Raw genomic sequence first — 12,324 nt, 5'->3', positions numbered from 1 at the left:
CGCGTCCCCGCGCGTTGCCGCCCCCGCCTGCAGGACGCCCTTGTCGTCCAATCCCTGTCGCCGCCGCGCGGCCGCCGCCGACCAGGGCAGCCCGGCCCCCGCGTCCCGCCGCCTCTGCGGACGCGCTCTGGCATGGAGAGCGTCTACACCCGCCCCGACACGCCGCCGCACTCGGGCCTGACGCCATCGGAGGCGACAGCGCCCCGGCCTTCGCCTTTCAGACCTGTCGGAGCTGGAGCTCGGGGACACCTTGCGGGCCATCTCCCTGAGCTCAGGGTTAGCAGCTGCGTGTGTGGTGACACGTCCTATGCTCTGGGCCTGGAGCTGTGCGGAGCAGGGCTGCGTCTCTGGTCACCGCAGCATCCCCAGAGCTGCCCAGTGACAGTGCTCCGGGTATCTGAAAGTGTGCGTCAATAAAACACGGCCACTCGTGCAAAGACGCCGTCGTTAGTCATCAGGAAAATGCGAACCAAACCCGCGACGAGACCGCGCCTCACACCCGCGGGACGGCCAGAATCAGAGACAAAAATAAGGGCCGGAGGGGTGCGGGGACTGCAGCCGTCACACACTGCCAGGGAGGTGACACTGCACGGCCACTTAGGAACACGGCCTGCTGGGTCCTCAAAAAGTTGGACTAGAATTGCCAGATGGCCCAGACATTCCTCTCCTAGGTGTGCACCCAAGAGAAACGGCAGCAGAGGTCCACACAGACAAATGCAGACGACGTGACGACAGCAACGCTGACAATAGTCAAAACGCGGAGACCCCCCCCAAATATCCACCAGCAGATGAGCGGATAGACCCAATGTGGTCTCCGTGTGGTGGGATATTACTCAGCTGTAAAAAAGAATGAAATACTGGTGCACTCGTGCCTGCTACGACTTGGAGGGACACCGAAGACGAGCTGAGAGAATGGAGCCAGTCGCAGAAGGCCACAAACCCTGATTCCAGTTCTGTGAAACGTCCACGATGGCAGGTCCCTGGAGACAAAGTGGGTTGGTTGTTGCGGTGGCTGCAGGGACCAGGGAGAATGGGGAGAGACTGCTTAATAAGAAAGGGAGGACAACGTTTGTTTTGGGAGGACAACGATGTTCTTTTTGTCCTTTTAGCGACTTCCTCATTCTTTCTTTCTCCGAGCGGGGCTGAGGTGGGAACACTGAGTCCTGGAGGGTGGACTGTGTGGAGACTTGTGAACAGTTCAGGCTCAGCTGCTGAGCACGTGGCCCCAGGCGATGTCTCAGGTGTGACGAGTCCGTCCCAGGCTCTGGCTTCTCTGAAGGGACTGTACGGCCACCTGCTGAGAAGGAGGGGGAGTCGCGCTGGGGAGAAGAGGCTGCCCAGCTCCCAGAAGACAGCTGGTCAGGAGGGCTCCTTGAGGACACAAGGGGACGAGTCCCAGCTGGTGTTGTGTCCTTCAGACTCACTTACGCTAACTTAAGGAAAAAATGGGAAATTATTCAGGAGAGAGACAAGACAGCTGATCTAGCCTGGCTTCAGCCCTGCCAGGCTCTTTGGAGAATGTTCTATTCTCTGGAGAGGGGAGGTGCTGGGCGTTGGAGCCCCACAGCCAGAAAACGGGAGGGGTGGTGGGACCTTCGTCAGCCCACAGGCACGAAACCAGTCAGACGGCCTGCCTGCCTTCCAGAAAGTTCTGGAACTCCACCCTTCCAGGCACAGCCCAACAGTATGCACAGGGCAGGACCCATCCTCTCTCTGCTGATGTCTGGACAGGTTCCCTCATGGCATGGGCGTGAGGACGCAGCTGGTGTCTTGCCCTTATTCACACAGGGTGGGGGCGGGGGCACAGTTTTTGATACACTCAGCTTCCAGCACTAAAGCCATTCCAACACCTCATGCCAGCAAAGGCAGACGTGAGCCAGGACTTTGGAGAACGTGTGAGCACCCCGTTGGGTTATGGACCCTGTTAACTTCGAAGTTAATGAAGTTAACGAAGCTGCCCTAGGATGTAGGTTCAAGCTAGTGAATACATTTATACTCCACATCGGTTATGCTCTTTTAATTACAGACAACAGAATGGCCCCCAGGAGCCTGGGACCAGAGTGCAGGAGACCAGGAAGAGCTTGTCTCTGACCTGCATGTGCCTCTCTATTCTGCAACAGGCTGCTCACCAGGGCCCACACTGGGCCAACCATCCAGCTGTAGGTTGCCTTTCAGGTCAACCTTCTAGGACAGCCAAAGCAGGCCCTGCTGGCCTCTAATGTACACAGCAGGCCCCATGGGAGAGCAGCTTGGCAGGTCTGGGTAGATGACAGGGCCTGCCTTTTGCACAAAGCCCCCCAGGTAGATCTGATGGAGATGACCCCAGGACCACCCTTCAGGAAGCAGAGCTTCAGGATGCCTGGCAGTCTCCCTAAGAAGAGAGTAGGGGTCCTGCAGAGGGGGCAGAGCAGGCTCAGGATCCCTCATTGAGCTGGGAACAGGGAAAACAGCAGGACGGGGCTGTAGGTGGCTGTGAGTTGGGGGTTCATGGGAGTAACCCAGGGAGGGAATCAGCAGGGAAGGAGGTCTTGGTATGAGATGTTTAAAAGGAAGATTCGGGAAGTGGAGCCATTGCAGGGGGTGGCAAGGTCCTTTATGTGGCCACAGGAATAGATGGCTGGGCTGGGATGGAGACAAAGTTCATTGGGGAGAAGGCAGTCAAAATCCAGGTGGATAAAACAGTGCATCTCAGTGCAGCTCTCAAAGCCACAGTACCCAAATCACTGGGGAGCTTATAAAAATACACATTCCCAGCCCTTTCTGAGCCCACTCATCAGCATTTGCCACAGCCTAGAAGTCTGCATTTTTACAGGCGTGGCACACTACACTCATGCACACCAGTGATGCTTCCCAGTGCTGACCCAGGGTGGAAGTCGGCTTGGTAGAGCTTGCAGGGAGAGAAGGGAAGGCTCAGCCTCAGTGAGGCAGGAAGTGTCACCAAGTGCTACAAAACCCCCAGCTGCTCTGGGAAGTGTCAACAGGTCATAACTGGGAGACAGACGAAGGTGTGCTCAGCTTACCTGTGGAATAGGAAAGGTTTCACAGAAACAGGGATATCTAAATGTCATTGGTGGAAGACGAACTCATACTTTTTTCCATGTTCTCATTAAATCTGGACAGTACCCCATGTGAGGCAAATACTGTTATATTCTTTACACATGGGGAGTGAGGCTTGGAATTCACTATGTTGTTTGAGATCACAGGGCAGAGCTAGATGTAGGGGACTGGGGAGGGGCCCAGGGCACACTGAGGGGGCCTGGCCTCTGCTGGACTGCCTCCCTTTCTTGTTCTGTCTGTTATGTGTGAAGGTGATCAGGGTCTGTCATTCTTAGAGCAGAGGGCCCCCAGATCACAGACCTGTCTGTGGGAAGTTGGGGATGTGGGCCTCAGGTGGGGCCCTCAACAAATGATTCGGCCTGTAAAGCATGACTTGATTTTGTTTGGCATAAAAGTACATCTTCCCCAAACTGGATATTCACATGTGAAAGAATGTACTTGGACCCTTACCTCACACCATGTAGTGTCATTATAGTGGGAGTGGTTCCTGACCAAAGGACAAGTTCAGCCCCTGCTGTAGGTCAGATGTGTCCCCCAAAGGTTTATATATTGGAAACTTAATCCCCCCATCAAAGTGTTAAAAGAGTGGGAAATGTCATTATGGTCATTGAAATGGGCCTTTTTTTTTTTTTTTCCTTTTTGTCTTTTTTCATGACCGGTAACGGGATCGCAACCCTCGGTGTTGCACCCACACTGCGCTCAACCAGCGAGCGGGAACCGGTCTCTATATGGGATCCGAACCCTCAGTGGGAGCGCTGCTGCACTCCCAAGCGCCGCACTCTACCGAGTGTGCCACCGGGCCGGCCCAAAATGGGGCCTTTAAGAGGTGATTAGGTTGTGAGGACTGTGCCCTCTTAAGTTGATTAATCCACTGATGGTATAATGTAGTCGTGGCATGGTTCTGAGGGCTTTGAAAGGAGAGCAAGTGAGCAGCTTAGTGCTCTCTAGCTCAGCCCATTCACCATGTGACACCCTGCATCACTGCAGAAAATGGCACTCCCCAGATGTGTTCCCTGGACCTTGGACTTCCCAGTCTCTGAAACTGAAAGCAATAAATTTTATTTCTTCATAAATTACCCAGTCTCAGGTGTTCTGTTACAGCAACACGAAATGGACTAAGACACCACTTCACACCCGCTGGTATGCCTGGAATCTGAGACAGACTTAACACGTGTTGCCCAGGATGTGAAGACACCAGAACTCACACACTGCTGGCAGAGATGTGAAATGGTGCAGCCACAGTGCAAAAATTCTCTGGTGATTCCTCAAAAAATGAAGTGTAGAATCACCATATGATCCAGCAATTACACTTCTGGGTATATACCCCAAAGAACTGAAAGCAGATATTTGTACACCAATGTTCATAGCCACATTATTCACAGTAGGCAAAAGGCATACACAATGCAGGTGTCCATCAGCAGATGAATGGACAGACGATGTGTGGCCTGTACACACAGTGGATGTTACTGAGCCTTAAAAAGAAAGGACATTCTTACACACGCCACAACATGAATGAACTTTGAAGACATTATGCTAGTGAAATAAGCCAGTCACAAAAGGGCAAACACTGTATGATTCCACCTATATGCGACACCTAGAGTAGTCAGAATCATAGAGACAGTAGAATAGTGGGTGCCAGGGGCTGGGTTAGAGGGGAATGGGGAGTTATTGTTTAATGGGGACAGAATTTTAGTTTGGAGAAAAAATATTTCTGGAGGTGGATGATGGTGATGTTGCACAGCAATGTGACCATCTTCAGTGACACAGAACTGCTGACTTAAAGACGGTTAGCATGGTAAAATTTACATTATGGTATCTACTTTACGACACTATTTTTTTTTTTTTTTAAGTACATCTTCCTAGCTTCAAACCCTAAGCTAAGAATTCCAGGACCTATAATTCTCTTTCCCTCCCCCATTGTATTTTGGAATACACATTTTATCTTTCTCAGCTATACCCTCTCTAGCCCAATGGGAACCTACTTAGAAACTCTCAGATAACCCTGAGAACCTCATCTTTACAGGAGAAATAGGACCTGTCAGTGCATACTTAGCACCTGGATGGTTTTTCACCTATGCTGCCTAATTAGGGATCAAATTCTTAGTCGTGCCCACATGGGAGACAAATCAGTTGATGTGGAAGTGAGAATCAAGAAACTTAGTGTGTTGGAATATTAAGTTTCAAGACCTAGGTTCAGGGGAAAATCCTCTAATACAATAGATTGAGTTTGTTGAATGACAGTCTTTATTTTCATTGTATAGAATAGAAGTTAAATAAAAACTAAAGTAAAACCCATCTATAAGGTATTGTCAATCAATATTTAGACAGTTGTCTTATATTTAATTTTAAGGAAAATTTCTATCTAAAAAGACATTTTTGGAGAGTCTTCCTTCCACCCCTCTGATGACGATTAGTGGATAACAAGAATACAACTATATTATTACCAGATTTATTTCATAACTGTCTCCATTTCTCTAAATCCACTAATTCTATAGTTGGAATAGTGTCAATTCTCACGTTTAAAGATTTCTAATCAATCTTGTCTATACCTTATTTGGAAGCTGGAGTCCAGCCCTAAAGATGAGGTGGCTGGGCCAGCGAGATGGCTACCTGTCAGCAGGCAGGGGAGCTGAGGCCCAGAGGGCAGAGGGTGTGGGGCTGTCCAGTGGCGGGGCCATCCCCCACTCTGCTCAAACTACAGTGACCATAGGGCTGCTAAGGACTCTCCAAAGTGGTCTCCTCTGCTTTAGGAACACAGCAAGGAGACAATGATACACATTCTTGTGGCATCAGCCTCAGGGCCACTGAACTTGCCGCTGGCAGCATCTACATAACTGGTGTTGGAACCGGCCACCACCACACTGTACACTGTGACGCCCAGGTGTGGCAGTGAGCTGCTGCGGATCTGAGACGTACAATGTAATGTCAAGTTGTAAAAATATAAACTGTACCTATGTAAAATGTGCATCTCAGAGTCTAAGAGCTGTAGGATAGAAGATAATGAAAGTGGCATTTTAAACAAGTGAGGAAAAGATGAGTTTTGTTTTTTAGTAAATGAAATTGAGAGAAGGAGCTTTCTGTTTGGGAAAAAGTAAACAGGATTGCTATCCTGTTCTTTGGAGCAAAACAAATTCCAGGTGGATCAAACATTTAAATGTAAAAATACAGAATCATAAAAATACAAGAAAACATAGGTGACTGTATTTACAACTTCAGGATTTTATTAACAATTTTACAACATTATATTGCGACCTCTCAGATCTGCAGCACGGATCTAACTGCCTAGACTCGGGGCTCAGAGTGTGCAGCAGGGCTGTGGGCCACGGGGCGCTGTCTCAGCAAGGCCACAGTCCACAACGGGGTGCTGTCAATGGAGGACAGATCAGTGTGACTTTTCTGAATGGAGTTTGCCACCCTGTGCTTGTCCTCTCACCCAGCGAGTCTGTATCCAGAGAGCTAATTGACTAGAGGGTTAAGACCAATGGCAAGGGGATATTGTTTATTATTCTGTGTGTATACTGCTTATAACAACAACAAAGTAAGAAGCAACCTATTTCCAGATAAGGTCCGATTTACATTCTAGGGCTTCAGATGCCCATTAACTTCAGAGACACTATTCATCCCACTACAAGGCTTGCCGTGGGCTTGCTCCTGCTCCTCCCGTCCCCAGCGTACCTGGGATTTACTGAGCGCTTCATGGTCCTGAACCAGGTGCTCACAGCCCCTTAGCGATGGAATCAGGTCCCCTGAGTGTCCAGGCTAGTCCCCCTACCTGCCAGGAAAAATGCCCGAGTTTCTAAAGCCCCTTGTTGGCATTTATTCCAGCTTTATAGAATTGGTTTAGTGGAAAGATCAAGGAACCGCAGGCCTAAGTCTGGGGCCTTCCCAGAGACCACAGGCAGCCACCAGGAATCTCCTCCTCTGCAGACGGCCTCCTACTGTTGGCTTAATCCTCCCCATAGGGTCTTATACAGGACAAAACTTTAAACTTTTGATGAGGTGTGATTTATCAGTTTTATCTTTTATGCACTGCGTTTGGGATGTCAAGCCTAGGAACTCTTTGCCTATTCCTGGACCCTGAAGATTTTGTCCTTATCTTTTTTCTAGAAGTTTTATAATTGTGAATTTTACATTTAGGTCTGTGGTGCATTTTGAGTAGAAGGTGCAATATTTAAGCCAACGTTCCTTTTCTTGCCCATGAAGCTCCAGCATCATTTGTTGACGAGGTCATTCTTCCTTCATTGAATTGCTTTTGCACCTTTGTAAGAAACCAGCTGGGCATTGTGAAGGTTAATTCTAGGTGTCAACTTGATTAGATAAAGGAATTTAATTTACGAGAAACCTGGTAAAGCTTTTTGGGTGTGTCCACAAAGGTGTTTCCAGAAGAGATTAGCACGAGGGCCTGAGCAACCAGGTGGAAAAGATCCACCCTCGATGTGGGTGGGAACCATCCAATCCCCTGAGGGCCAAGAAAGAACAAAAATGGAGAAAAAAGGCAAATTGCTCTTTCTATCTGCTGGAGCTGGGATACACTCTTCTGTCCTGTCCATGGATATCAGAGCTCGAGACTCTTCAGTTTTTGGGTTCCAGGACTTACACCAAGGACACCATCGGCTTCCCTGGTTCTGACGCTTCAGAATTGGACTGAGCCAAGGCATCCGGTCTGCAAACGGCTTATTGTGGGACTTCTCTTTTTTTTTTTTTTTTTTTTTTAAAAGATGACCGGTAAGGGGATCTTAACCCTTGACTTGGTGTTGTCAGCACCACGCTCAGCCAGTGAGCGAACCGGCCATCCCTATATGGGATCCGAACCGGGGCCTTGGTGTTATCAGCACCGCACTCTACCGAGTGAGCCACGGGCCGGCCCCTTGTGGGACTTCTCTTTACAATCATGAGCTAATTTCCCTAGTAAAGCCCTCTCATGTACTTATAACACATCCTATTGATTCTGTCTCTCTGGAGAACCCTGACTAAAACAGGAATATTTGTGTGGGTCTAGTGCATTCTGAATTCTGTCCCATGGATCCGAAGTCTGAGGAAAAAGCAAAGTTGCTTCTTTTGCAAGTGAATGATTTATTGTCTTGATCCTCTCAGGGAAAACCAAGGGAACACTGTGCAGGCCTTGGGGAGCCAAGGACCAAGGCACTGCAGAGATGGCATTAGGGACAGAAAGTGCTCAGCCCTCTGGGAGGCAGAGGCTCTTGCTCTGGTGACAGCAAGTGTCATGTCAACCAAAGCAGGTAGGAGGGGGGCGGGAGGGAGAGAGAGAGGAAACATGCTGAAATGAAGAAAGAAGAGTCTTGGTGACTTGGTAGCGAATGCTTGTACACTCTCTATATTAGAATTCTCTTTAGTACAATTTATTTTCTTTTCACTGTGTGGTTTTTCAAATGTAAAAATTGTGTTACTTTTTGCCACTGTTTTGGCCACAGTTGTAAGATTTAAAATACTTGAAGAAGTATGAATAAAAACACAAAACTCTATGTCGCCTGAATTGTGTCTGGAGCACATTAATGATAAAGCAGCCCCACCCCAGGGAAGGCCGATGCAGAAGACAGAGGCCTGAGCTCACTGCAGCTACTGTGCAGGCAGAAATGAATGCCCTGCATGCACCTCTGCTTCCTAAGGCTTCAGTGTTAAGGGCAGAAGAGCTCGGCATCTCAGCCAGAAGAGAAGTCACAAGGGCTCTCCTTGGCAGCCCTGTCCTGACCCCTTACCATGCTGAGCGTCCCACCACCTTCCACACACCATCCCATTATTCTTAGTTCAGTCCCCTTCTCATCTGTTTGTTCAAGAGTGTACTCCAAACCCCTCAAGCAGTATCATAGAAGGTGGTCATTAAGAAAGAACAGAATGAAAGAGGGTCCCTACAGTTGAGGATGTGGTAGATTGATCAGGCAGTGGGCGTCCTCCTGTCTAGAGAATCACAGCAGATATTGCTGAGTGGAGCAGCGGCCGTTGGCATTCAGCACCATGACTCATCGGTAAAGTGGTGTCAGGCCCCTGTTGGAGGTGAGGATTGCCCTGCCTGGAGCACCAGGAGAGGCCCCAAAGGGAAAAGGAAAGACTGAAAGCTCTCCCTGGATTCAGGAACAAGACCAGGGTGCTGCCCACAGCGCTTCTGCCCAACATAGTACTGGAAGTTCTAGCCAGGCAAGGCAAGAGAAAGAAATAAAAGGCATCCAAATAGGGAAGGAAGAAGTAATTCACAGGCGACATGATCCTATATATATAGAAAACCCCAAAGAATCCACCAGAAAATGACTAAATTAGTAAACAAATTCAGTAAAGCTGATCAACACACAAACATCAGTTGTGCCTCTACACACCAGCAGTGAACAATTCAAAAAGGAAAGTAAGAAAATAATTCCATTCAAAGAGCATCCAAAAGAATAAAATACCTAGGGCCGGCCCGGTGGCACACTGCTACAGTGCACCACTTGGGAGCGTGGTGGCGCTCCCGCCGAGGGTTCGGATCCCATATACAGACCGGTTCCCGCTCACTGGCTGAGCGAGGGGCGGGCACAGCACCGAGGGTTGCGATCCCGTTGCCGGTCCCGGTCCAGTACGGGCGTGACACTGAGGGTTGCGGTCCGTTGCCGGACACGAAAAAAGACAAAAAAAAAAAAAAAAGAATAAAATACCTAGAAATTAATGTAATCAAGGAGGTAAAAGACTTCTACAATGAAAGCTACAACATGTAAATTGAAGATCTAAATAAATGGATTGGGCCGGCCTGTGGCTCACTTGGGAGAGTGTGGTGCTGATAACACCAAGTCAACGGTTAAGATCCCCTTATCGGTCATGTTTTAAAAAATAAAATATAAATATAAATAAATAAATTATAAATAAATAAATAGACAGATGTCCTGCGCTTGTGGATGGGAAGACTGAATATTGTTAAGATAGCAACACTACCCAAAACAAACTAAAGATGCAATGCAATCCTTATCAAAACCCCAATGGCATTTTTTTAGTAAAATGGAAAAGCTGATCCTCAAGTTTATATGGAATTGAAAGGACCTCCAGATAGCCAAATGATCCTGATAAAAATGAACAAAGTTGGAGGGCTCACACTTCCCCATTTCAAAACTTCATACAAAGCTACAGTAATCAAAACAACGTGGTACTGACGTAAAGGTAGACATATTGACCAATGGAATAGAACTGAGAGTACAGAAATAAACCCTTGTATATATGACCAAATGATTTTTGATGAGGGTGCAAAGACCACTCAGAGGGGAAAAACAAATCTCTTCAACAAATACAACTGAATTTTCATATGCAAAAGAATGAATTGGGACCTCTACTTCAACCCATATGCAAAAATTAACTCAAAATGGATGAAAGACCTAAATACAAGAGCTAAAACCATAAAACTATTAGAAGAAACATAGAAGCAAATCTTTATGACCTTGGACTCGGCAATGAATTCTTAGATTTTAGACGAAAAGCAGGAGCATCAAAAGGAAAGATACATCAATTGGACCTCATCAAAATTAAACTTTTGTGCATCAAAGAACACTGTCAGGAAAGTGAATGACAGTCTACAGAATGGGAGAAAATATTTGAAAATCATATATTTGATAAGGGTCTAGTATCCAGAAAATGTAAGGAACATTCACAACTCAACAATGGAATGACAAACCACCACGAATACATAGTTACCACCACGAATACATAGTTACCACCACGAATACATAGTTCTCCAAAGACCATGTACAAATGGTCAATAAGCACATTAAAATCTGCTCAACACCATCTGTCATTAGGGAAAAGCAAATGAAAGCCACAGGAGGTACCACTTCACACCCGCTAGGATGGCTATGACTAAAAAACAACAAAAATCCCAAGTGTAGGTGAGGATGTGAAGGAATTGGAACACTTGTACGTTGCTGGTGGAATGTGAAATGGTGCGTCCACGGTGGAAAACAGTCTGGCAGTTCTTAAAAAAGTTGAACATGTTTGATTTATCATATAACCCAGCAGTTCCACTCCTAGAGAATTGAAAACCCAAGAGAATTGAAAATAGGTCTATTGCTACGCTAGTGCCTCTGGCAAGTACTTCTGCCTTATTGTTCATAGGAGCACTATTCACAACCAAAATGTGGTGAATGCACAATGGGATATTATTCAGCCATAAAAAGGAAGTACTGGTACATGCTGCAACATGGATGGATCTCAGAAGCATTATTCTAAAGAAAGAAACTGGGCACAAAAGGTCACATGCTGTATGATTCCACTTATGTAAAATTTCCAGAATAGGTGAATCCATGGAGACAAAAAACAGATTAGTGGCAGTCCAAGGCTTGGGGAGTGGGGGACTGGGGAAAAACTGCTTAATAGGAATGGGGTTTTTATTTTGGGGTGATGAAAATGTTCCAGAACTAGACAGGAATTGTGCTTGCACAACATTGTGAATGTGCTAAATGCCACTGAGTTCACTTAAGAATAGTCAATTTAGTCTTACATGAATTTTACTTCAATTTAAAAAGAAGAAAAGGGGAAGTGTCGTGGACAAAACTGCATGCTGCTGGAGGTGGGGAGCCCTGTGTGCATTGATGGGCTGCCTGGCTTGCAGTCCCTCCTGGGACCTGGGCTTTGGGACGTGGCCTTCCTCTGGTTCACTCGCACTGTTACACCCCAGCTGGCAGCTTCTCTGCAGCGAGAGTTCTTTTCGCTGAGTGAGCCATGTAGCAGTTGCCTGTCACGAGCCTTCTCGTGAACAGCAGCCTGGAGTTGACATAGATCACTCTGTTTTTTTTTTTTTTTTTTTTTTTAAAAGATGACCGGTAAGGGGATCTTAACCCTTGACTTGGTGTTGTCAGCACCACGCTCAGCCCGTGAGCGAACCGGCCATCCCTATATGGGATCCGAACCCAGGGCCTTAGTGTTATCAGCACCGCACTCTCCCGAGTGAGCCACGGGCCGGCCCTAGATCACTCTGTTTTTTTTTTTTTTTTTTTTTTTAAAAGATGACCGGTAAGGGGATCTTAACCCTTGACTTGGTGTTGTCAGCACCACGCTCAGCCCGTGAGCGAACCGGCCATCCCTATATGGGATCCGAACCCAGGGCCTTAGTGTTATCAGCACCGCACTCTCCCGAGTGAGCCACGGGCCGGCCCTAGATCACTCTGTTTCTGCAATTCACCCTCCGTGTCTCAAACACTCTGCTTTTACCTTCTCATGTCCTTTGTCACTGGTGGCTGTGGCTCGTCCTCTTCGCCTTCTACTCTTCCCTGAGCTCACTGTTGCCTACGTCTGGGT

This window comes from Galeopterus variegatus, unplaced genomic scaffold (assembly GCF_000696425.1).
Source record: "Galeopterus variegatus unplaced genomic scaffold, G_variegatus-3.0.2 Scaffold2985, whole genome shotgun sequence".
NCBI lineage: Eukaryota > Metazoa > Chordata > Mammalia > Dermoptera > Cynocephalidae > Galeopterus > Galeopterus variegatus.
This window is presented reverse-complemented; position numbering follows the sequence as displayed.